General features: G+C 47.3%; 1 pseudogene; it reads left to right on the top strand.

The window, feature by feature from the left end:
- The first annotated feature begins 19,216 nt into the window (after window positions 1-19,216).
- On the top strand, window positions 19,217-19,687 carry LOC117073246 (annotated as a pseudogene).
- The last annotated feature ends 6,833 nt before the right edge of the window (window positions 19,688-26,520 follow it).

The following is a 26,520-nucleotide window of genomic DNA, read 5'->3' as shown; positions in this document are numbered from 1 at the left end:
GTTTTATTCAGAAATCCAGAGAATTGGTCAGGTAGGGTGGCTCACGCCAGTAATTCCAGCACTCTGGGAGGCCGAGGCGGGCAGATCACAAAGTCAAGAGATCGAGACCATCCTGGCCAACATGGTGAAACTCCATCTCTACTAAAAATACAAAAATTAGCTGGGAATGGTGGTGGGTGCCTATAGTCCCAGCTACTTGGGAGGCTGAGAGGCAGGGGAGTCGCTTGAACCCGGGAGGAAGAGGTTGCAGTGAGTCAAGATCACACACCACTGCACTCCAGCCTGGTCACAGAGTAAGACTCCGTCTCAAAAAAAAAAAGAAATCCAGAAAATTATGTGGCTCAGGCCAAAATAAACTAAAGTTAAAAAAATATCTTTTTTTTGAGACAGAGTCTTACTCTGTCTCCCAGGCTAAAGTGCAGTGGCACGATCTCAGCTCACTGCAACCTCTCCCTTCAGGTTCAAGCAGTTTTCATGCCTCAGTCTCTCATGTAGCTGGGACCACAGGCATGCACCACCACACCCAGCTATTTTTTTTTTTTTTTTTTTTGAGATGGAGTCTCACACTGTCGCTCAGGCTGGAGTGCAGTGGCATGATCTCGGCTCACTGCAACCTCCGCCTCCCAGGTTCAAGCGATTCTCCTGCCTCAGCCTCCAGAGTAGCTGGGATTACAGGCACAGGCCACCACACCCAGCTAATTTTTTGTATTTTTAGTAGAGATGAGGTTTCACTATGTTGGCCAGGCTGGTCTTGAATACCTGACCTCGTGATCCACCCGCCTCAGCCTCTCAAACTGCTGGGATTACAGGCATACGCCATCGCGCGTAACCAATTTTTGTATTTTTAGTAGAGAGAGGGTTTTGTCATATCAGCCAGGCTGGTCTTGAACTCCTGACCTCAAGTGATCCACCTGTCTCGGCCTCCCAAAGTACTGGCATTACAGGCATGAGCCACCGTGCCTGGCCTAAAATACAGTATTTTATTTTTATTATTTTTATTAATTTGTTTATTTTTGAGACAGAATCTCACTGTCACCCAGGCTGGAGTACAGTGGCATGATCTTGGCTCACTGCAACCTCCACCTCCTGGGTTCAAGCGATTCTCCTGCCTCAGCCTCCCGAGTAGCTGGGATTACAGGTGCACGCCACCACGCCTGGCTAATTTTTATATTTTTAGTAGAGATGGGGCTTCACCACATTGGCCAAGCTGGTCTCCAACTCCTGACCTTAGGTGATCCACCCACCTCAGCATCCCAAAGTGCTGGGATTACAGGCGTGCCACTGCACCCAACCTCATAAAATACAGTATTTTTAAAATTCCCTGTGTCTTATGTAAATTTTTAAATTTACTTTAAAGAGTCTTTAGAAATCTCATGAAATCAGTGACTAAACCAATGTCTTTTAGTCTTAGACAAGGGGAGATAACTATGTACTCCCAAAGGTTATTCTTTCCCAAGGTATAATTAGAAATTTAGTGATGTGTATAAAAGTCTTGGTTTGGCCGGGCGCGGTGGCTCAAGCCTGTAATCCCAGCACTTTGGGAGGCCGAGACGGGCGGATCACAAGGTCAGGAGATCGAGACCATCCTGGCTAATACGGTGAAACCCCGTCTCTACTAAAAAATACAGAAAAACTAGCCGGGCGAGGTGGTGGGCACCTGTAGTCCCAGCTGCTCGGGAGGCTGAGGCAGGAGAATGGCGTAAACCCGGGAGGCGGAGCTTGCAGTGAGCTGAGAATCGGCCACTGCACTCCAGCCTGGGCGGCAGAGCAAGACTCCGTCTCAGAAAAAAAAAAAAAAAAAAGTCTTGGTTTATTTACTCCCTGGAAAATGAAGGCAGAAACAAAACCAATATAATGCATTGCAGGCTCTTCTTTTATGATGTGACATACCGCAACACATTACCAAATGTTTTTACTTCTCGGAAGTCAGCCTTAGATACCCCAAATGTTTAAGAACAAAAATAAAACAAAACAAAAACACAACCTGTCTCTATGCCTCTAAATGCAGGTTCGAATTTTTGCCAGGATAACAGGGACAATTTTAAAAGCCTGAATAGGTGAATCGTCTTCCATAGATACTAATTCCCAACCTGTTTGAAATAGAAAAGTTCATGGATAAAACTAAGAAAACGGCCAGGTGCAGTGGCTCATGCCTGTAATCCCAGCACTTTAGGAGGCCAAGGCAGGCAGATCACCTGAGGTCAGGAGTTCAAGACCAGCAAGGCCACCATGGTGAAATCCTGTCTCTACTAATAATACAAAAAAATTAGCCAGGTGTGGTGGCACACGCCTATAATCCCAGCTACTCAGGAGGCTGAAGCAGAATTGTTTGAACCTGGGAGGCGAGGTTGCAATGAGCCGACATTGCACTCCAGCCTGGGCAACAAAAGCAAAACTCTGTCTCAAAAAAAAAAAAAAAACAAAAACAGAGCCTAAGAAAATAAATGTACAGCCATAAAAAAGAAGAAAATCATGTCCTTTGCAGCACCATGAATACAGCTGGAGGGCATTATCCTAAGTGAATTTCTGCAGAAAGAGAAAACCACATACTGCATGGTCTCCCTTGGAAGTGGTAAACATTTGGTACACATGGACACAAAACTGGCAATGGTAAATACTGGGGATTCCAAAAGGGGGAGGCAGCGAAGGGGCCAAGTGTTGAAAAAGTCCCTTATTGGGTGCTATGTTCTCTACTAAGGTGATGGGATCATTAGAAGCTGAAATCTCAGCATCATGCAATCTACCCATGTGACAAACCTGCACATCTGCCCCCTCAATCTAAAATTAACAAAAAGGCAGTATACTCACCTAAATTGGTACCACCCCTGGTCTACAACAGTGTTCCCTAAGAAGAAATCCTCCTAGCACCGGGTCTGGCCACATTGACAAGACACCGGGTTTGATTTGGGAAGCCACACAGAGGTGCGGTTTGCTTCTTCTAAATACTTGGTCTGGGCCAGGCGTGGTGGCTCATGCCTGTAATCCCACCAATTAGGGAGGCCAAGGCGAGCAGATCACCTGAGGTCAGGAGTTCAAGACCAGCCGGGCTAACATAGTGAAACCCTGTCTCTACTAAAAATACAAAAAATTAGCCTGGTATGGTGGTGCATACCTGTAATCGCAGCTACTTGGGAGGCTGAGGCAGGAGAATCACTTGAACCGAGGAGGCAGAGGTTGCAGTGAGCAGAGATCGTGCCATTGCAGGCCAGCCTGGGTGACAGAGCAAGACTCCATCAAAAAACAAATAAAAAAAGAGACAAACTTGGTCTGAAAGTGTTACCAAAACACCAGATATTTGGTCTAGGTCCTGCTGCTCACAGCACAGAAAGCCAATCACTGAGACAACTAGCATTGCAAAGAAGGAAAGCTTTAATCGGGTGCTGCAGCTGAGATGGGAGCTCAGTCTCAAATCCATCTCTCTGACTAGGAAAACAACTGATGTATAAGCAGGGAAAAAATGTAACAATGTGTAAGAAAACAGGAGCTAGGGAGGGGAAGGAGACATCTGGTGTGATGATCTGGTGAGTTTCAGTTCTTTGATGCTTCCTGAAGGTCCTTTTCTGAGGAAGGAACTCAGATAAAACAAAAACAAGTTTCAAGCTTTAAGGGCAAAAGGGTCAATTTCTTTTTTTTTTTTTTTTTTTTTTTTTGAGACGGAGTCTCGCAGTCGCCCAGGCTGGAGTGCAGTGGCCGGATCTCAGCTCACTGCAAGCTCCGCCTCCCGGGTTTACGCCATTCTCCTGCCTCAGCCTCCCGAGTAGCTGGGACTACAGGCGCCCGCCAACTCGCCCGGCTAGTTTTTTATATTTTTTAGTAGAGACGGGGTTTCGCCTTGTTAGCCAGGATGGTCTCAATCTCCTGACCTCGCGATCCACCCATCTCGGCCTCCCAAAGTGCTGGGATTACAGGCTTGAGCCACCGTGCCCGGCCAAAAGGATCAATTTCTATGTTTATCCAAAAACAACTGTCTATGGGACTGTGGGGCCAGTTTCAAAAGCCTATCTCTCCCTCTGGTGCTGGACCAGTCTTCACCAGCCTGTTCACCCACTTGGCCCTTGATCATCCTCACCTCCATGTGTTACTCTCACTGTGCTCCACCTCAAAATGCCTGCACTCACTTTCCTTCAATGACCTACCCAAGTTTCACCTTATTCCTGAAGACTTACCCAGTTATTCCAGCCCACATTAAACTCTTTCATGTTTGGCATTTCATTATTTGCTTTTTTTGACACAGTCTCACTCTGCTGCCCAGACTGGAGTGGCAGTGGCATGATCTCAGCTCACTGCAACCTCCGCCTCCCAGGTTCAAGCAATTCTGCCTCGGCCTCCCAAGTAGCTGAGATTACAGGCACACCACCATGACCAGCTAATTTTTTTTTTTTTGTATTTTTAGTGGAGATGGTGTTTCACCATGTTGGCCAGGCTGGTCTCGAACTCCTGACCTCAAATGCTCTACTTGCCTCGGCCTCCCAAAGTGCTGGGATTACAGCTGTGAGCCACCGCGCTGGGCCTCGTTATTTGCTATTGTAATTGGTCTTTATTTAATGTACATTTGTCTTCCTCCGCAAACATTATATTCACGGAGTGATTTTTGTTTGTTTTTTTGAGACAGAGTCTCACTCTGTCACCCACGCTGGAGTGCAGTGGCGTGATGCTGGCTCACTGCAAGCTCCGCCTCCCAGGTTCACCCCATTCTCCTGCCTCACCCTCCTGAGTAGCTGGGACTACAGGCGCCCGCCACCACGCCCCGCTAATTTTGTTTTTGTATTTTTAGTAGAGACAGGGTTTCACTGTGTTAGCCAGGGTGGTCTCTGTCTGGACGGAGGGAGGGAGGGAACAAAAGAACAAAGGGACTAAAATGGTGCATTTCCGGGTTCTTCATTATCAACTTTCCCACGCCAGGGAAAGACACCGGTCGACTGTGCAGGCGCAGTCTGACCTCTGACGGAGAAAATCGAAACCTACCTAGCCGCGCCTACCGCCCCGCCCCTGACTCGCCTATGCCCCACCCACTGCCCGCCCACTCCCGGGCCCAGGACATAAAAGCCGCTCCCGGCGGGCGAGCAGCACGAAGTTCCTCGGCCCCTCCTCGTGCGCAGGACCTAGGAACCTCGCCGGAGAACGCGGAAGTGGCTTCCTCAGCCTCCGCCGCTGGAGACTGGTGAACCTCGCCCCTCCTTCACATTGGCTAGTTAATAAAGTTTTCTTTTACCCTGCCTGCTTACCTGTTCTCTGGCACTTACTCTGGTGGTCGTCTGGAGCAAATCAGTCTGGATTCCTGACCTCGTGATGGTGCCAGCCTCAGCCTCCCAGTGTGCTGGGATTACAGGCGTGTGAGCTACTGCGCCCGGCCTAAGTGAGTTTTAAAATACTGTGTTGCCATTTTCCTACACCTGAATTAAAGTGTCCCCCAAAATTCATGTCCTTCCCAGAACCTCTGACTGTGACCTTATTTGGAAACACGGTCGTTGCAGATGTAATGAATTAAGATGAGGTTGTACTGGAGTAGAGTGGGTCCCTAATCCAATCTGAGTGGTATCTTTATACCAGGAGACACAGAGACATACAGAGGGAAGATGGCCATGTGGTGACATATGCAGGGATTGGAGTGATGCCGCTACAAGCGGAAGAACACCAAGAATTGTTGGCAGTTGGGCCTGGCGAGGTGGCTTACACTTCTAATCCTCTGGGAGGCTGTTAAAAAATAAAAACAAAGCCGGGCACAGTGGCTCACACCTGTAATCCCAGTACCTTGGGAGGCCGACGCGAGTGGATCACCTGAGGTCAGGAGTTCCAGACCAGCCTGGCCAACATGGTGAAACCCTGTCTCTACTAAAAATACAAAAATTGGCCGGGCGTGGTGGTGGGTGCTTGTAATCCAGCTACTCGGGAGGCCGAGAAGGAGAATCGCTTGAACCCAGGAGGTTGCAGTGAGCCGAGACTGTACCACCGCACTCCAGCCTGAGTGACAGAGTGAGACTTGGTCTCAAAAATAACTAAATAACTCAGCTTTGTCCCATGACCAGTGAGGTTATCAGGCACGAAGGCTTTGGACAGTCCCTGTGCCCTGCGGTACCACTATATAAAAGAGAAGATTCCTCGCGTGAGATGGAAGGGGATATGGATCTTGAGGAAAGGAAACAATGGTTCATTGAACCTGTAAAGTCACAGTGAAGCACAGAGTGAGCTCCAGGAGGCAAGAGTCTCCCTAGATCCAGCACAAGCGCCGTGCCTAGACAGCAGGAACTCAGTAAAGATTTGCTTATTTGGTTGGTTGGGGTGTTTTGGTGGTGGTTAGGCCTTTAAGGTTCTTTTAATTTATAACGGCTCCTTGACGACTTTTGTTTTCACGCCATGGACTTGTGAAGAAACCAGGATGATAGACACTTTAAAAATATCTAAGAGCCCGGGAAGATAATGAGGTGACTAACCATCCCAGTTGGCCTGGGACAGAGGCGGTTCCCAGGGCATGGGACTTTTAATGCTAAAACCAAGAAAACCAGGATGACCTGGACATGCTAGAGGATAACCAATATTAAAAACTCATAAACTGTGGCTGGGCACAATGGCTCATACCTGTAATCCCAGCACTTTGGAAGGCTGAGGTGGGTGAATCACCTGAGGTCAGGAGTTTGAGACCAGCCTAGCCAACATGGTGAAAGCTTGTCTCTATTAAAAGCACAAAAATTAGCTGGACTTGGTGGTGGGCGGCTGTAATCCCAGCTACTACTCAGGAGACTGAGGTGGGAGGATCACTTGAACCTGGGAGGCAGAGGTTGCAGTGAGCCAAGATAGTGCCACTGCACTCCAGCCTGGGTGACAGAGCGAGACTCCGTCTCAAAAAAATAAACAGGCTGGTCACGGTGGCTCACACCTGTAATCCCAGCACTTTGGGAGGTCGAGGTGGGCAGATCATAAGGTTGGGAAATTGAGACCATCCTGGTTAACATCTTTACTAAAATACAAAAAATTAGCCAGGTGTGGTGGCACGTGCCTGTAGTCCCAGCTACTCGGGAGGCTGAGGCAGGGGAATTGCTTGGGCCTGGAAGGTGGAGGTTTCAGTGAGCCGAGATCAGGGCACTGCACTCCAGCCTGGTGACAGAGCAAGACTCCATCTCAAAAAACAAAAATTAAATAAATAAATAATAAATAAAAACTCATGAACTAAGAAATAAATACTTACATGTGACAATTTTTCTTTCTTCCTAGACTCAGAGTCAATTTAAATCCAGGAGTATAGTCAAGTTAGAACACTAGACGGAGTTAAAATATCTGGGTTCGGGGCTGGGTGTGGTGGCTTATGCCTGTAATCCCTGCACTTTGGGAGGCTGAGGTGGGTGGATCACGAGGTCAGGAGATTGAGACCATCCTGGCTAACACGGTGAAACCCCGCCTCTACTAAAAATACAAAAAATTAGCTGGGCGTGGTGGCCGGCGCCGGTAGTCCCAGCTACTCAGGAGGCTGAGACAGGAGAATGGCGTGAACCCGGGAGGCGGAGCTTGTAGTGAGCCAAGATGGCGCCACTGTTCTCCAGCCTGGTGGACAGAGCTAGACTCCGCCTCAAAAAAAAAAAAAAAAAAAAAATCTGGGTTCAGCTGGGCCCAGTGGCTCACACCTGTAATCCCAGCACTTTGGGAGGCCAAGATGGGTAGATCATCTGAGGTTAGGAGTTTGAGACCAGCCTGGCCAACATGGTGAAAACCTGTCTCTCTTAAAAATACAAAAATTAGCTGGGTGTGGTGGCCCACTCCTGTAATCCCAGCTACCTGGGAGGCTGTGGCAGGAAAATTGCTTGAACCCCGGAGGCGGAGGTTGCAGTGAGCTGAGATCGCGTCATTGCACTCCAGCCTGGGCAAGGAGAGCAAAACTCTGTCTCAAAAAATAAAATAAAATAAAATAATAAAATAGTAAAATAAAATAAAATACTGAGTTCTAGTCCTAGGGTGAGGAAAACCTCTGTGGGTCTTAGAAAGTTTATCTCAGAGATAGAAATAGAATATTTCCAGTGTGCCTTCCCAGTCTTCAGCTGTGACTCAGCTTGGGCTCAGCAGAGTTGCACTGTCCCTCTAAATCCATCCAGGGCTGCACATCTTTTATCTACACAGATACACATAACCACAGTTTCGTATCTATGTGTGTGTGCATGCATGTACATGTGTATGTATATCTATATATTAATATATAATATGAATAATATATACTACAAATCGACCAATGAACAAGCCAGCATCTCTTATTCCATTCAGAAGATCCGAGGCCTTTTACTAGTTGTCATTTCCATTTCCCAAACCCGAATCCTGCCAATATGACAAGAATACTAAGAAAAGGAATTTGGATCATGCCAATGTTTAGCTTCAAATGTCAGCACCCTAATTCCATCTAACTTGCTCCAAACAGCCACGCTTTAATGCTCTTCCAATACAAATGCTCGTTGGCATGAAGGTGAACCACCATTCCATTTTCTCCTTTCCCCCTTGCTCCCTGAAGAATGGATCTCCCAGCATTTCAATCTGGGATATCAAATCTGGTGCTGGAATGGCGTAGTCTGCACAGAGAAGGACCTCATGAGGTGGTTTCGTTTCTTTGAGCTTTATGTATGAAAGCACAATCAGGGGTGCTAGAATTCCCGTATTTTACTACAGGCACAAGATACTGGGGGATATAAAATCAAAACAAAACCCTCAAATCCTGAAGACCCTGTGATGCCAGGAAGAGAAAATAAAACCACTCAGGCCGGGCGCGGTGGCTCAAGCCTGTAATCCCAGCACTTTGGGAGGCCGAGACGAGCGGATCACGAGGTCAGGAGATGGAGACCATCCTGGCTAACACGGTGAAACCCCGTCTCTACTAAAAAATACAAAAAACTAGCTGGGCGAGGTGGCGGGCGCCTGTAGTCCCAGCTACTCCGGGAGGCTGAGGCAGGAGAATGGCGTAAACCCCGGAGGCAGAGCTTGCAGTGAGCTGAGATCCGGCCACTGTACTCCAGCCTGGGCGACAGAGCCAGACTCCGTCTCAAAAAAAAAATAAATAAATAAATAAAAAATAAAAATAAAACCACTCATACTCCCGGGGTTGTAGCCTTTATTTGGAATTATGGTACCCATTTTGCTACACTTTTTATCCAACTAAAAAGCACAGTGTGGCATATATTTTATGGTAGTAGTCGAAATACTGCTGTAGGAGGCCGGGCACAGTGGCTCGCGCAGGTAATCCCAACAATTTGGGAGGCTGAGGCAGGCAGATCACCTGAGGTCGGGAATTCGAGACCAGCCTGGCCAACATAGCGAAACCCCATCTCTACTAAAAATACAAAAAAATTAGGTGTGGTAGTGGGTGCCTGTAATTCCAGATGCTAAGGAGGCTGAGGCAGAAGAATTTCTTGAACCCTGGAGGCAGAGGTTGCAGTGAGCCGAGATCGCTCCATTGCACTCCAGCCTGGGGAACAGACTGGACTCTGGCAGAAAGAAAGAGAGAGAGAGAGAGAGAGAGAAGGGGAGGGATTGCTTTAGGATAAACGTCAGGAATGCTGACAGCATCTAACCGAAATAAAAGGGCCATGCTGCTCAGAGCCCAACGGTTGTTCCAACTGTTTTCTAAGGAGCTGGACAACAAGGTCCAAGAAGTGAGCAGTGGAGCTGACTGGGTTATAGTTTAGGAAGCAAATGCCGGAAGACTGGGAGCCCTGGAGTGTGAAATGGTGAGTCCGGGGCTGGAGGGCTGCAGATATTGGTCTCAGTTTCCTCCTTACAAGGACTTGGATCTGCCTTCCATCAAAATCATACATGAACTGTTTTAACCAAAAACACATTTCTGATGAGGCACGATGTTGCCCAAACTGGTCTCGAACTTCCAGGCTCAAGCGGTCCTCCCACCTCGGCCTCCCACAGTGCTGGGATGACAGACCTGAGCCACGCACCACCTAAAGTCATCTTAAAAAATAGATTTAGAGGCCAGGTGCGGTGGCTCACACCTGTCATCCCAGCACTGTGGAAGGCTGAGGCAGGCAGATCACTTGAGGTCAGGAGTTTGAGACCAGCTTGGGCAATATAGTGGGACCCTGTCTCTACTAAAAATACAAAAATTAGCTGGCCATGGTAGTGCATGCCTGTAATACCAGCTACTTGGGAGGCCAAGGCATGAGAATTGCTTGAACCCAGAAAGCAGAGGTTGCAGCAACTCAAGATCACACCATTGCACTCTAGCCTGAGTGACAGAGCAAGACTGTGTCTCAGAAAATGAATAATTAAAAAATTGTGCAGGCACGGTGGCTTACACCTGTAATTCCAGCACTTTGGGAGGCTGAGGAGGGTGGATCATGAGGTCAGGAGATTGGGACCATCCTGGCTAACACGGTGAAACCCCGCCTTTACTAAAAATACAAAAAATTAGCCAGGCGTGGTGGAGGGCACCTGTAGTCCCAGCTACTAGGGAGGCTGAGGTAGAAGAATGGCTTGAAATCGGGAGGCAGAGCTTGCAGTGAGCCGAGATTGTGCCACTGCTCTCCAGCTTGGGCGACAGAGCGAGACTCTCTCTCAAAAGAAAAAAAAAAGATTTGGAAGTACAGCATGGTGACTAGAGTTAACAATATTGTGGGGCATACCTGAAACGTGCGGAGAGTAGGTGTCAAGTGTTCTCACCACACAAATGGTAACTAGGGAAGGTGGAGGATATGGTATAGCTTGGTCATGGTCGTCATTTCAAGTGTACACGAATATCAAATCATCACATCGTACACATTAAATATATGCAATTTTTATTTTCAATGAGACCTCAAAAAAGCAGTAAAAATGTTTAAAAGATATGGAAATAAGTGTAGTGTAAATACGTCTGTGTGCTCCAGGTATGCATGTGTTCCATGTACACACATGTATTCTATGTTCACATGTGTACTCCATGTATGCACGTGTTCTGTATTCACACGTGTGATCCATGTACGCACGTGTGTTCTGTTTGCATGTGTGTTCCATGTTCACATGTGCTCCATGTGTGCTCTGTGTTCGCATGTGTATTCCATGTATGCACATCCTAGCTCTGCCCACTGAGAGGACCTGGACATGGCCACACTTAAATAGCCACGAGCACATCCCATGTCCAGTTCTTGGCTTCTAACCATTCTCCATTAAAAGGAGCAAACCTTTGAGAAATGGTTGATTCCAGTATCAGGACAGGGAAAATATAAATGAACCCGGAACATCTTTTTGTGCCAGGGAGAGCAAGGAAGTTGCCCAAAGAATGCCAGGGACATGTAAAAGGCATAGATGTCTGTGTACAGGGCTCCCACTGGCCAAATCTGAGACAGAGCATCAGAATAATGAGAGAGAAGGATTACAATGTATGGGATAAAACAGGACTACAGGAAATGATGAGTCATAGAGATATAAAATCTGCAGAGGGCCAGGCGCCGTGGTTCATGCCTGTAATCCCAGCACTTTGAGAGGCCGAGGCGGGTGGATCACCAGGTCAGGAGATCAAGACCATCCTGGTTAACACGGTGAAACCCTGTCTCTACTAAAAATACAAAAAAATTAGCCAAGTGTGGTGGCGGGAGCCTGTAGTCCCAGCTACTTGGGAGACTAAGGCAGGAGAATGGCATGAAGCTGGGAGGCGGAGCTTGCAGTGAGCCAAGATAGCGCCTCTGCACTCGAGCCTGGGCGACACAGTGAGACTCCATCTCAAAAAAAAAATTTTTTTTTTAAATAAAATCTGCAGAGGAATAAATGGAAAACTTGATGAAAAATGGGATATTCACGTGATTTCAAATTACCCCCACAGAAGTCACAAAAATACTTAGAAGTTATCAAGGGGGGGAAAAAGCAACTTCCTTAGTTATAGTGGAAGAATCTGGCAGACGTTAACTTAAGTGATCAAAGTGAACATCACCAGTATTGAAACAAATTGGAATCGTGTGCCAGCTGCTGAGATGCAACAGAACACAGAATCACTTCTGGACATGCTCCTGAAGAAATGACTCTGAACCTACTCGTGAAGACAGACATACCAGACACACCCAAATTAAGGGGCATTCGACAAAATAACTTTTCTGTAGTCCTGAAGACCAGCAAGGCCATGGAAGTCAAGGGCAGACTGAGACTGTTCTAGACTGAAAGAGACTAGAGAGACAGGACAACTGAATACGGCAGGCGACTCTAAACTGGCTCCTTTCGCCAAAAGGACATTATTAGAACGACTGTCAAAACTCGAAGGGGCCCTACGGATTGGCAGTTTCATTCTAGTTTCCTGATTTTCATGGTTATGGTATCATTTTGATGGTATCACTCCAGTTTCCTGATTTTGATGGTGCATTGTGGTTATATAGGAGAATGTCCTTATTTGGAAGGTAATGGGGCCGCAGGCAATTTACTCTCAAATGGCTGAGAATAAAAGTTCTCTGCACTGTACTTCTAGGAATTGAGAGGACAAGATAAAGATGGATGGGTTTGGGAGGCCGAGGCAGGCAGATCATCAGGTCAGGAGTTCGAGACTAGCCTGGCCAACATGGTGAACCCCTATCTCCACTAAAAATACAAAAATGAGCCAGGCGTGGTGGCAGGCACCTGTAATCCCAGCTACTTAGGAGGCTGAGGCAGGAGAATCACTTGAAACCAGAAGGCAGAGGTTGCAGTGAGCCGAGATTGTGCCACTCTACTCCAGCCTGGGCAACAAGAGCTAAACTCCGTCTCAGAAAAAAAAAAAAAAAAAAAAAAAGATGGAAGGGAATTATTTTGCTAAGTGCAATCATGCTCTTCATACTATTCTTTTTTTTTTTAATAGATAGTGGGGGAGGGTCTCACTATGTTGCCCAGGTTGGTCTTGAACTCCTGGCCTCAAGTGATACTCCTACCTCAACCTCCCAAAATGCTGGGATTATAGGCATGAGTCACAGCTCCTGGCCATAATTCTTAATAAAATCATTAATTTAAATTTTACCTGAAGAAATTTAAATGGAAATGAAATGTGAAGAAATTCCTTAAGTTTAGAAAGGGCCTCTCTTAGCAAAACCATATTTCTTCCTTCTTTGTTTACAGACTGACCAGTTTCAGGATAAGTATGTTTCTTTTTTCTAGATATTTGCTGAGGGCTGAAACAAGCAAGCTGTTAATGCCTAAACTTTTTTCCTACCAAGTCCCTAGTGCTTCATATTAGTATGTACATGGTCACGTCCCGAGAAACAGCAGGTGATAGCTCCCACCCAACAAAGACTGTCAACTTCCTGAACCAGGACAGTCCTCACTTCCCTCCATCCCACTCTATGCAGCCAGTTCCATAGTTTAGGATCTGTTACTTGCAACTCCCCATTTAGTTAACAGTTTTTATGTCAGTTACGACTCCTTATTTTGTAAGAGAAAATTCAACTCTAAAGTGTCTTAAACAAGAAGGGAATTTTATTAGTTTTTATAACTGGCATCCTGGCGTTGTATAAATTCAGGTGTAGCTTAATCCAGGGCTCCAATAATGTTAACAGGAGGAGGTTTCCCTGTCTCAGTTCTGCTTCCATGGTTCCATGGTGTTGGGTCAGCAGTTCTTACAGCTATATCCTTCCTCTTTTCTATCCAGTAGGAAAGAGGCTGTTTCCCCACCTCCCCCCCCATCAGTCATTCTCACTGAATAAGGAAGTTCTAATGTAATTTTCTTTTCTTTTCTTTTCTTTTTTTGAGACAGGGTCTGGCTCTGTCACCCAGGCTGGAGTGCAGTGGCGCAATCTTGGCTCACTGCAACCTCTGCCACCCGAATTCAAGCAATTCTCCTGCCTCAGCCTCCCGAGTAACTGGGATTACAGGTGTGTGCCACCACACCTGGCTAATTTTTTTGTATTTTTAGTAGAGACGGGGTTTTGCCATGTTGGTCAAGCTGGTCTCGAACTCCTGACCTCAGGTGATCCACCTGCCTCGGCCTCCCAAAGTGCTAGGATTACAGGCATGAGCCACTGCACCTGGCCTAATGTATTTTTTTTTTTTTTTTTTTTTTTTTGAGACAGAGTTTTGCTCTTGTTTCCCAGGTTGGAGGGCAATGGCACAATCTCAGCTCACTGCAACCTCCACCTCCCGGGTTCAAGAGATTCTCCTGCCTCATCCTCCTGAGTAGCTGGGATTACAGGCATGTGTCACCATGCCCGACTAATTCTGTATTTTTAGTAGAGATGGGGTTTCTCCACGTTGGTCTCAAACTTCTGACCTTGGGTAATCTACCCACCTCAGCCTCCCAAAGTGCTGGGATTACAGGTGTGAGCCACCACTCCCAACCTGTAATTTTCAAATAGTAAAATTACAGGTAGTTTTCTCTTCTCCCTGCATGAAAACTCGAAGGGAATGGTAGAAGGGGATAATTTTCTGTACAGTTACTTTTCTTTCCCCTCTATGTGGATGCTTCATTGAGTCACTGCTGAATCTTCAATGCAAAAGTGACTTTAAAATGAAAGATGTGTCAGTTTAAAAGTCATCAAATGGGTAGCTCAGTGATATTCAAAAAGGTGAAGAGAAAGAATACAGATATTTTGAAGTTTCCCAGAGTTTCCCATACCTGATAGACCAAAGTGAGATTCTGATGACTAAGGTTAGGAGGGAACTTGATTCAAGAAAGCAACTTACAGTAAGCACCTCTCACTAAGCTCTGTCCCTGTCCTAACCAGGCCATGGCTTCCAGAACTTTTATTATATTTCTGTTTCATTATTTTTTCATATCCAGATGGTCCTCTTGGACAGCTTCCTTTCCCACCTTTCTCAGAGTCTATACAAAACCTTTACCATATTACTTAAGTTCCCTACCTCATTGTTTACCATCTTCATCCACAGCAGATATTTCATTTTCAGAGGCAAGAGGGACATAAACTTCTCTGCCTTCTGCACCAGTGGTGGTGGGCAGCCTCCAAGATGGTGCCCAGCAACCCCTGCTCTCCTGATCTGCTCATGTTTCTGCAGGCCCCTCCATCTGACTGAGTGTGGAGTGGACTTACTGCCTCCCTTCTCATACACACAGGATACAAAGGAAATTATGAGCTATCACTTTTGAGATTGTTTTTAACAGATGATGGCTTCCATAGCAAGCGAGCTCTCTTGTTCTTTCCAGCACTTGCTCTCCATCTCTCTGTCTCTCTCTCCATGGGGGAAGCCAGCGGCCATGTTGTGAAGCAGCTCTATAGGGAGGCCCCCGTGGGAGGGACTGAGGCCTGCCACCAGCTGCAGGAGAGAGCATGGCAGTATAGCCTTCCTTCAGTCAAAGCTTCAGATGAGACTGCAGCTCCAGTCAACAGCTTCTCAAACCTCATAAGAAGCTTTAAGCCAGAGGTACTTGGTTAAGCTGTGCCTGCATTCCTGTACAACAGAATCTGTGAGATCATAGATGCTTGCTGTTTTAACCCACTAAGTATTGGGGTAATGTTTTACACAATAGGTAATAGGTAGTTTGTCAATACTTAGCTCCAAAGGAAGGTCAGGTCCTTATTCCTTTTCAAAAACAGCCCTTAGTCCCATCCCCTGGACCCCATCCCCTGTTTGCTTCACAAATTATTTCCTTTTTTTTTTTTTGAGATGGAGTCTTGCTCTCTTGCCCAGGCTGGAGTGCAGTGGCGCGATCTCGGCTCACTGCAACCTCTGCCTCCCAGGTTCAAGTGATTCTCCTGCCTCAGTCTACCAAGTAGCTGTGCTACAGGCATGCGCCACCATGCCCAGCTAATTTTTGTATCTTTAGTAGAGATGGGGTTTGGCCATGTTGGCCAGGATGGTCTCAATCTCTTGACCTTGTGATCTGCCTGCCTCGGCCTCCCAAAGTGCTGGGATTACAGGCGTGAGCTGCTGGGCCCGGCTGCGTCGTCATTCTTAAAAATCCTTACTTTGGATTCTTCTTTCACTTTGTAAGACTTCTTCTTTATACGTTTTTTTCCTCCCTTAACCATCAAACCTGAAAGAAGGCCAGGTATGGTGGGTCATAGCTGTAACTCCAGCACTTTGGGAGGCTGAAGCAGGTGGATCACTTGAGGTCATGAGTTCAAGACCAGGCTGGCCAACATGGTGAAACCCCATCTCTACTAAAAATACAAAAATTAGCAGGGCATGGTGGAGCGCGCCTGTAGTCCCAGCTACTCAGAAGGCTGAGGTGGGAGAATTACTTGAACCTAGGAGGTGGAGGTTGCAGTGAGCTGAGATTGTGCCACTGCACTCCGGCCAGGGCAACAGAGCGAGACTCCGTCTCAAAAAAAGAAAAAACAAAACAAAACAAAAACACCTGAAAGAATAGTCACCCACTAACAGGCTGGACTTCCTCCACTGCCTCATCTCCCATACTTAATGCAATGGGTTTCTACTCCCTATGAACCCTAGACTCTGAGCAATTGCCAATGATGACATCTCTCTCTCTCTTTCTCTCTCTCTCTCTCTCATCTCTCTCTCTCTCTTTTTTTTTTTTTTTTTTGAGATGGAGTTTCACTCTTGTTGCCCAGGCTGGAGGGCAGTGGCGCGATCTCGGCTCACAGCATCCTCCGCCTCCTGGGTTCAAATGATTCTCCTGCCTCAGCCTCCTGAGTAGCTGGGATTACGGGTGCATGCTACCACGCCCAGCTAATATTTTTTGTATTTTAGTAGAGACAGGGTTTCACCATGTTGGACAGGATGGTCTCAGTCTCTTGACTTCATGATCCGCCCACCTCAGCCTCCCAAAGTGCTGGGATTTCAGGCATGAGCCACTGCGCCTGGCCTCTTTTTTTTTTTTCAGAGACAGGGTCTCTCTCTGTCATCAAGACTGGAGTGCAGTGGTACAATTATAGCTCACTGCAGCCTCAAATTCCTGGGCTCAAGGTATCCTCCTACCTTGGCCTACTAAAGCACTGGGATTACAAACATGAGCAACTGTGCCTGGCCAGCCAACACCTCTCATCACCACTTACAAAGGTCTCTTCCTATGCATGAGGAAGTCTTCTGCATACTGTCTGACTGGGACTTAACTCACAGATTGCCCCCTGGCTGGCTAAGCGAGTAGCCACACTCACCACAAGTATTCACATCCTTGACTTCTTTGCAACAATTCTCTACTCTAGGGGTATCCAATCTTTTGGCTTCCCTGGGCCACATTGGAAGAATTGTCTTGAGCCACACATAAAATACACTAACATTAATGATAGCTGATGTGATGGTTAATACCGAGTGTCAACTTGATTGGACTAAAGGATACAAAGTATTGGTCCTGGGCATGCCTGTGAGGGTGCTGCCAAAGGAGATGAACATTTGAGTCCGTGGGCTGGGAAAGGCAGACCCACCTTCAATCTGGGTGGGCACCATCTAATCAGCTGCCAGCATGGCTAGAATATAGCAGGCAAAAAATGTGAAGAGACTGGCCTAGCCTCCCAGCCTACATCTTTCTCCCATGCTGGATGCTTCCTGCCCTTGAAACTCGGACTCCAAGTTCTTCAGTTTTGGAACTCTTTCCTTGCTCCTCAGCCTTCAGATGGCCTATTGAGGGACCTTGTGATCGTTATGAGTTAATACTTAATAAACATATATATTTCATTAGTTCTCTGCCTCTAGAGAACCCTGACTAATACAGATTTTGGTACCAGGAATGGTTCTAGAGGAACAGAATATTAAGGATGGAGTTCTTCTGTTGGTTTTGGGGTTTCCGGAGTCGGCTGCTTAATATGATTAGAAATGCTAAGGACTCTATTTCTAATAGTTTGGAGAACACTGATAGTCCTTAGCACGAACTGTTTAGAGAGTTACGCAAAATAAATGCATTTGACACTCCTGATTCATTGCTTGTGAGAAGCAAGGAGTTTTGTGACTCTGTACCTAATACCTTTCACCATATGTGGAGAACCAAGGAACATAATGAAGCTGGTTGGTTGCTCCTAAATTCAGTGGACAGAGCAATGAAAGAAAATCATGAACTCAGGGATTCTATTTCCTGGCTTCAGAAGCACATACTGAGCCTCAAGTCTGCTAAGATTGCCCTGAGTAAGAGTCTTATGTCCTGTAGAGAAAGAGCTGAAATTGTGGAAAAACAGACACAAGCTCTTATCAGGTGTCTGACCTGCATGAAAGATGCAGGCACAGCCTCGCCAGGTGTCTACTGCTAGAGTGAGGGCACTGATTGGAAAAGAATGGGACCCGCAACTGGGAATGGGGACGTGTGGGAGGACCCTGATGAAGTTGGGGACACTGAGTTTGTAAACTCTGATGAACCTTTTTGCCAGAAGAAACAGCTTCCCCATCTCCAGTAGTGGCAACATCCCTCCCCGACCATGCTGAGGTCAGCCTTTCCACCTTTGTCTGAGGAGGTACAACCTATGCTGCCTGAGACAACAGTGATGGCCTCCTCTGAGGCAATTGCCAGGCAAGATAATGTTGATTCTCCTCAGAACCCACCCCAACACCCCTGTTTGCTTCTAGACCTATAACTAAAGTCCCAGTGGGCCCCTAGAGGTGAGGCTGACTGTGACCCATGAGGACGTGTGCTACACTCAAAAAGAACTGATTGAGTTTTCTAATTTATATAAACAGAAATCTGGAGAATAGCCATGGGAATGGATATTAACGGTGTGGGATAATGGTGGAAGGAAGAGGTCAGGCACAGTGGCTCACACCTGTAATCCCAGCACTTTGGGATGCTGGGGCGGGCAGATCACCTGAGGTCAGGAATTCAAGATCACCCTGGCCAACATGGTGAAACCCCGTCTCTACGAAAAAAATGCAAAAATTAGCTGGGCGTGGTGGCGGGCTTCTGTAATCCCAGCTACTTGGGAGGCTGAGACAGGGAGAACTGCTTGAACCAGGGAGGGGGAGGTTGCAGTGAGCCAAGATCATGCCACTGCACTCCAGCCTGGGTGAGAGAGTGAGACTCTGTCTTAAATAAATAAATAAATAAATAAATAAAGATGGAAGAAACATAGAGTTGGATCAGGCTGAATTTATTGATTTGGGCCTACTAAGTAGGGACTCTGCATTTAATGTTGCAGCTCAGGGAGTTAAAAAAAGGTTCTAATAGTTTATTTGCCTAGTCAGTTGAAATACGGATTAGAAGATGGCCCATTGTGAGCGAGCTGTAAATGTCTGATCTCCCTTGGTTTAATGTAGAGCAAAGGATCCAAAGGCTTAGGGAGTTTGGGATGGTGGAGTGCATTAGTCACTTTAGACCTACTCATCCCAGCTGGGAAGGTCCAGAAGATATACCCTTGACCAATGCCTTGCAAAACAGATTTGTGAGGGCAGGAGCTGCATCTTTGAAGAGCCCTGTAATTGCTCTTCTGTGTGTGTCAGATCCAATAGTGGGAACCTCAGTCACTCAACTACAAAACTTAAATACAGAAGTTGCATCCAGGGTGCCTCTAGGATTCAATACCATGGCAGAAGAAGACATCGAGACCAAAATCAAGAACTACAGCACTGCCCCTTTTGACAGCCACTTCCCAACCAGAACCAGACCAGGAACTGCTGGCAGGACTACCTGGATTTCCACCGCTGTCAGAAGGCAATGACTGCTAAAGGAGGCGATATTGCTGTGTGCCAATGGTACCAGCGTGTGTGCAAGTCCCTCTGCCCCACATCCTGGGTCACAGCCTGGGACGAGCGCCAGGCTGAAGGCACGTTTCCCGGGAAGATCTGAACTGGCTGCAACTCCCTCTCCTCTGTCCTCCGTCCTTCTCCCAGGGTAGCAAAGGGGGACCTAGTACCCAGTGACCCCCACCCCAGGATCCTAAATCATTATTTCACTGCTAATAAAAACTCATTGAAAAAAAAATTTAAACACAGTGGGAATAATTGGATCCTAAGTTGGCAAAGGCCAAGTGGCAGCACTCAATTGTCAAAGGCAAGGTGGGCGTAGCTACCCTAACAGACAGCAGAGGCAAAGTGGCAATCAGAATAGTCTGACTCGTGTAGAACTCTGCCATTAGCTAACTAATCAGTGTTCCTAGAAGTGAAATTGATAGGAAGCCTACTGCATTCCTACTTAATTTATATAAGCAGAAAAAAAACAGTTAAGGTCCAGTGCAAACAGAAAGGGTCAGGAGAATGGGCCGGACATGGTGGCTCACATCTGTAATCCCAGCACTTTGGGAGGCTGAAGTGGGAGAATGACCTGAGGTCAGGAGTTCAAGACCAGCCTGGCCAACATGGTGAAACCCCATTTCTACTAAAAATACAAAAATTAGTCACGTGTGGTGGTGGGCACCTATAAACCCAGCTACTCAGGAGGCTGAGGCAGGAGAATCACTTGAACCTGGGAGGCAGAGGTTGCAGTGTGCCAAGAATGCGCCATTGCACTCCAGCATGGGTGAGAGTGAGAATCCGTCTCAAAAAAAAAAAGAAATCTGGGGAAGAGGTATATGGATGGAGCCTCTCTGAGTGGTCAAAAACTGTGAAGATATTTGTATCCCATGTGAGTGCTTTGCTGAGTGACCTCAGCAGAGGAGGATTTTAATAATCAAGTGTATAGGATGAACCATTCTGTGGACACCACTCAGCTCTTTCCCCAGCCACCTGTCATCGTCCAATGAGCCCATGAACAAAGTGACCATGGTGACAGGGATGGAGGTTACACTTGGGCTCAGCAACATGGACTTCCACTCACCAAGGTGGACCCGGCTACGGCCACTGCTAAGTGCCTAATTTGCCAGTAGTAGAGAGCAACACCGAGTCCTCAATATGGCACCATTCCATCAGCCAGCTCCCTGGTGGCAGGAAGATTATATTGGACCTCTTCCATCATGGAAACAGTAGAGGTTTGTCCTCACTGGAATAAACATTTACTCTGGATATGGGTTTGCCTATCCTGCATGCAATGCTTCTGCCAAGACTACCATCTGTGGATTCATGGAATGCATGGTATTCCACACAGCATTGCCTCTGACCAAGGCACTCACTTTATGGCTAAGAAAGTGCAACGGTGGGCTCATGTTCATGGAATTCACTGGTCTTACCATGTTGCCCATCATCCTGAAGCAGCTGAATACATAGAATGGTGGACTGGCCTTCACTGTAATTGAAGTCACAATTACAACACCAACTAGGTGACAATACTTTGCAGGGCTGGGGCAAAGTTCTCCAGAAGACCATGTATGCTCTGAATCAGCGTCCAATATATGGTACTGTTTCTCCCATAGCCAGAATTCATGGGTCCAGGAATCAAGGGGTGGAAGTGGCTCCACTCACCATCACCCCTAGTGATCCACTAGCAAAATTTTTGCCCCTGTTCCCGTGACATTACGTTCTGCTGACCTAGAGGTCTTAGTTCCAGAGGGAGGAACGCTGCCACCAGGAGACACAACGATTCCATTAAACTGGAAGTTAAGGCCGGGCGCGGTGGCTCAAGCCTGTAATCCCAGCACTTTGGGCGGCCGAGACGGGCGGATCACGAGGTCAGGAGTTCGAGATCATCCTGGCTAACACGGTGAAACCCTGTCTCTACTAAAAAATACAAAAAAAAAACTAGCCGGGCGAGGTGGCGGGCGCCTGTAGTCCCAGCTACTCGGGAGGCTGAGGCAGGAGAATGGCGTAAACCCGGGAGGCGGAGCTTGCAGTGAGCTGAGATCCGGCCATTGCACTCCAGCCTGGGCGACAGAGTGAGACGCCGTCTCAAAAAAAAAAAAAAACAAAAAAAAACTGGAAGTTAAGACTGCCACCTGGACACTTCGGGCTCCTCCTACCTTTAAGTCAACAGGCTAAGAAGGGAGTTACAGTGTTGGCTGGGGTGACTGACCCAGACTATCAAGATGAAATCAGTCTACTACTCCACAGCGAAGGTAAGGAAGAGTATGCATGGAATAGAGGAGATCCATTAGGGTGTCTCTTTTTTTTTTTTGAGACTGAGTCTCGCTAGGTCGCCCAGGCTGGAGTGCAGTGGTGCTATCTCGGCTCACTGCAAGCTCCGCCTCCTGGGTTCACGCCATTCTCCTGCCTCAGCCTTCCGTGTAGCTGGCACTACAGGTGCCTGCCACTACGCCTTCCTAAATTTTTTGTATTTTTAGTAGAGACGGAGCTTCACTGTGTTAGCCAGGATGGTCTTGATCTCCTGACCTCGTGATCCGCCTGCCTCAGCCTAGGGTGTCATTACAGGTGTGAGCCACTGTGCCCAGCCTAGGGTGTCTCTTAGTATTACCATGTGATACCACCATGCCCTGTGATTAAGGTCAACCGGAAAGGACAACAGCACAATCCAGGAAGGACTACAAGTGACCCAGACCCTTCAGGAATGAAGGTTTGCGTCACTCCACCAGGAAAATACCACGACCTGCTGAGGTGCTTGCTGAAGACAAAGGGAATACAGAATGGGTAGTGAAGAAGGTAGTCATCAATACCAGCTATGACCGCGTGACCTGCTGCAGAAAGGAGGACTGTAATTTTCATGAGTATTTCCTCCTTCTTTTGTTAAAAACGTGTTTCTGCATGTATACTTTTACTTAAGAAAAGAGCTTCGGCCAGGCGCGGTGGCTCAAGCCTGTAATCCCAGCACTTTGGGAGGCCGAGACGGGCGGATCACGAGGTCAGGAGATCGAGACCATCCTGGCTAACACGGTGAAACCCCGTCTCTACTAAAAAATACAAAAAACTAGCTGGGCGAGGTGGCGGGCGCCTGTAGTCCCAGCTACTCGGGAGGCTGAGGCAGGAGAATGGCGTAAAACCCGGGAGACGGAGCTTGCAGTGAGCCGAGATCTGGCCACTGCACTCCAGCCTGGGCGATAGAGCGAGACTCCGCCTCAAAAAAAAAAAAAAAAAGAAAAAGAAAAGAGCTTCATGTTAGGCGGGGCGCAGTGGCTCACGCCTGTAATCCCAGCACTTTGGGAGGCCGAGGCAGGTGGATCACCTGAGGTCAGGAGTTCAAGACCAGCCTGGCCAACATGGCAAAACCCCATCTTTACAAAAAAATCAAAAAAATTAGCTGGGCATGGTGGTGCATGCCTGTAATCCCAGCTACTCAGGAGGCTGGGAGGATTGCTTGAACCCAAGAGGCGGAGGTTGCAGTGAGCTGAGATCGTGTCATTGCACTCCAGCCTGGGTGACAAGGGCAAAACTCTGTCTCAAAAAAAAAAAAAAGATAAAAAGAAAAGATCTTCATGTTATTTCCTTTCTCCTGTATCATGTGACATTTAGATTTACTGACTTCACATCAGCATTTAAGTATTGTTAACTTTATGTCATAGTATTTGGGTTGCGGATTGGTGCGTTTCCAGTTGTACGAGGGATAGTTATGTTAGGCATAATTATGACCCTATTATTACCTTTATTTGAAGATTACATATGATCTCAGGAGATGTGTATAGGTTCAAGTTGACAAGGGGTGGATTTGTGATGGTTAAAACTGAGTGTCAACTTGATTGGACTGAAGGATACAAAGTATTGATCCTGGGTGTGTCTGTGACGGTGTTGCCAAAGGAGAATAACTTTTGAGTCAGTGGGCTGGGAGAGGCAGGCCCACCCTCAGTCTGGGTGGGCACCATCTAATCAGCTGCCAGCGAATAATAAGCAGTCAGAAAAATGTGAAAAGGAGAGATGGGCCTAGCCTCTCAGCCTACATCTTACTCCCAAGCTGCCCTGGAACATCGGACTTCACGTTCTTCAGTTTTGGATACCTGACTCACTCTCCCTGCTCCTCAGCCTGCAGATGGCCTACTGTGAGACCTTGTGATGGTGTAATACTCAATAAACTCCCCCATATATATATTTTATACATGTACATTATATATATATATATATATATATTTTTTTTTTTGAGACGGAGTCTGGCTCTGTCGCCCAGGCTGGAGTGCGATGGCCGGATCTCAGCTCACTGCAAGCTCCGCCTCCCAGGTTCACGCCATTCTCCTGCCTCCGCCTCCCGAGTAGCTGGGACTACAGGCGCCCGCCTCGTCGCCCGGCTAGTTTTTTGTATTCTTTAGTAGAGACGGGGTTTCACCGTATTAGCCAGGATGGTCTCGATCTCCTGACCTTGTGATCCGCCCGTCTCGGCCTCCCAAAGTGCTGGGATTACAGGCTTGAGCCACCGTGCCCGGCCACATGTACATTATATATTATATATATGTATATTTAATTAGTTCTGTCCCTCTAGAGATCCCTGACTAATATAGCTGATGAGCTAAAAAAAATCACAAATAGACTTTTTTTTTTTTTTTTTTTTGAGACGGAGTCTCACTCTGTCACCCAGGCTGGAGTTCAGTGGCACGATCTTGGCTCACTGCAAGCTCCGCCTCCCGGGTTCACGCCATTCTCCTGCCTCAGCCTCCCCAGTAGCTGAGACTACAGGCGCCCACCACCACGCCCGGATAATTTTTTTGTATTTTTAGTAGAGACAGGGTTTCACCGTGTTAGCTAGGATGGTCTCAATCTCCTGACCTCGTGATCCGTCCGCCTTGGCCTCCCAAAGTGCCGAGATTACAGGTGTGAGCCACCGCACCCGGCCTGACTAATGTTTTAAGAAAGTTTATGGGCCGGGCGCGGTGGCTCAAGCCTGTAATCCCAGCACTTTGGGAGGCCGAGACGGGCGGATCACGAGGTCAGGAGATCGAGACCATCCTGGCTAATATGGTGAAACCCCGTCTCTACTAAAAAATACAAAAAGCTAGCCGGGCGAGGTGGCTGGCGCCTGTAGTCCCAGCTGCTCGGGAGGCTGAGGCAGGAGAATGGCGTAAACCCGGGAGGCGGAGCTTGCAGTGAGCTGAGATCCGGCCACTGCACTCCAGCCCAGGCGACAGAGCGAGACTCCGTCTCAAAAAAAAAAAAAAAAAAAAAAAAAAAAAAAAAAAAAAAGGAAGTTTATGAGTTTGTGTTGGGCCACATTCAAAGCAGCCTGCAGGCTGCAGGTTGGACAAGCTTGCATTCCTATCAAGCTTGCACTTGATACCAGTTCCATCTCTTCTGAGCTATAGACAGAGATCGGCAAACTACAGCTTGTGGGGCAAATCCAGTGCACTGCCTGTTTTTTTTTTCACATTCCGTGAGCTAAGGATGGTTTTTATATTTCTTCTTTTTTAAGAGACAAGGGTCTTGCTCTGTCACCCAGGCTGGAGTGCAGTGGCACAATCACAGCTCTCTGCAGCCTCAACCTCTTGGGCTTAAGCAATCCTCCTGCCTCAGCCTCCCAAAGCACTGGGATTACAGTTGTGAGCCACCATGACTGGCTGTACACTTTTTAGCTGTTGAAAACAAACAAAAAAGAAAATCAAAAGAAGGGCCGGGCATGGTGGCTCACGCCAGTAATCCCAGCATTTTGGGAGGCTAAGGCAGGCGAGTCACTTGAGGTCAGGAGTTCGAGACCAGCCTGGCCAACATGGTGAAACCCTGTCTCTACTTAAAAAATAAAATAAAATAAAATACACCTGGGCGTAGTGACTCACGCCTGTAATCCCAGCACTTTGGGAGTCCCAGCACTTTGGGCAGATCACCTGAAGTCAGGAGTTCAAGACCAGCCTAGCTAACCTGACGAAACCCCGTCTCTACTAAAAATACAAAAAAAAAAAAAAAAAAAAATTACCCCAGCATGGTGATGGGCTCCTGTAATCCCAGCTGCTTGGGAGGCTGAGGCAAGAGAATTGTTTGAACCCAGGAGTAGGAGGTTGCAGTGAGTCAAGATTGCACCACTGCACTCCAGCCTGGGAAACACTGTGGGACTCTGTCTCAAAAAAAAAAAAAAAAACAAGGCTGGGCATGGTGGCTCATGCCTGTAATCCCAGCACTTTAGGAGGCTGAGGTGGGTGGATCACGAGGTCAGGAGATCGAGACCATCCTGGCTAACATGGTGAAACCTCGTCTCTACTAAAAATACAAAAAAATTAGTCGGGTGTGGTGGCAGGTGCCTGTAGTCCCAGCTACTCAGGAGGCTGAGGCAGGAGAATGGCGTGAACCTGGGAGGTGGAGCTTGCAGTGAGCCGAGACAGCGCCACTGCACTCCAGCCTGGGCGACAAAGTGAGACTATCTCAAAAAAAAAAAAAAAAAAGCCGTCGTAATCCCAGCTACGTGGAAGGCTGAGGCACGAGAATTGCTTGAACCCAGAGGGAGACTCCATCTCAAAAAAAAATAAAAATATTAGCCATCGTAATCCCAGCTACTTGGGAGGCCAAGGCATGAGGATTGCTTGAACCCGGGAGGTGGAGGTTGCAGTGAACTAAGATCGAGCCACTGCACTCCAGCCTCAAAAAAAGCAAGACTCCATCTCAAAAAAAAAAAAAAAGGCCGGGCACAGTGGCTCACGCCTGTAATCCTAGCACTTTCAGAGGCCGAGGCGGGTGGATCACGAGGTCAGGAGATCGAGACCATCCTGGCTAACACGGTGAAACCCCATCTCTACCAAAAATGCAAAAAAAAAAAAAAAAATTAGCCGGGCGAGGTGGCAGGCACCTGTAGTCCCAGCTACTTGGGAGGCTGAGGCAGGAGAATGGCGTGAACCCGGAAGGCGGAGCTTGCAGTGAGCTGAGATTGTCCCACTGCACTGCAGCCTGGGTGACAGAGCCAGACTCTGTCTCAAAAAAAAAAAAAAAAAAATCCAAATAATGTTTCATGGCATGTAAAATGATATGTAATTCAAGTTTCAGAATTCATAAATA

The sequence above is a fragment of the Trachypithecus francoisi genome, unplaced genomic scaffold, assembly GCF_009764315.1.
Source record: "Trachypithecus francoisi isolate TF-2019V2 unplaced genomic scaffold, Tfra_2.0 Lachesis_group4, whole genome shotgun sequence".
Lineage (NCBI taxonomy): Eukaryota > Metazoa > Chordata > Mammalia > Primates > Cercopithecidae > Trachypithecus > Trachypithecus francoisi.
Note: the sequence above shows the minus strand (reverse complement) of the source record. Positions and strands in the feature narration are given on the sequence as shown.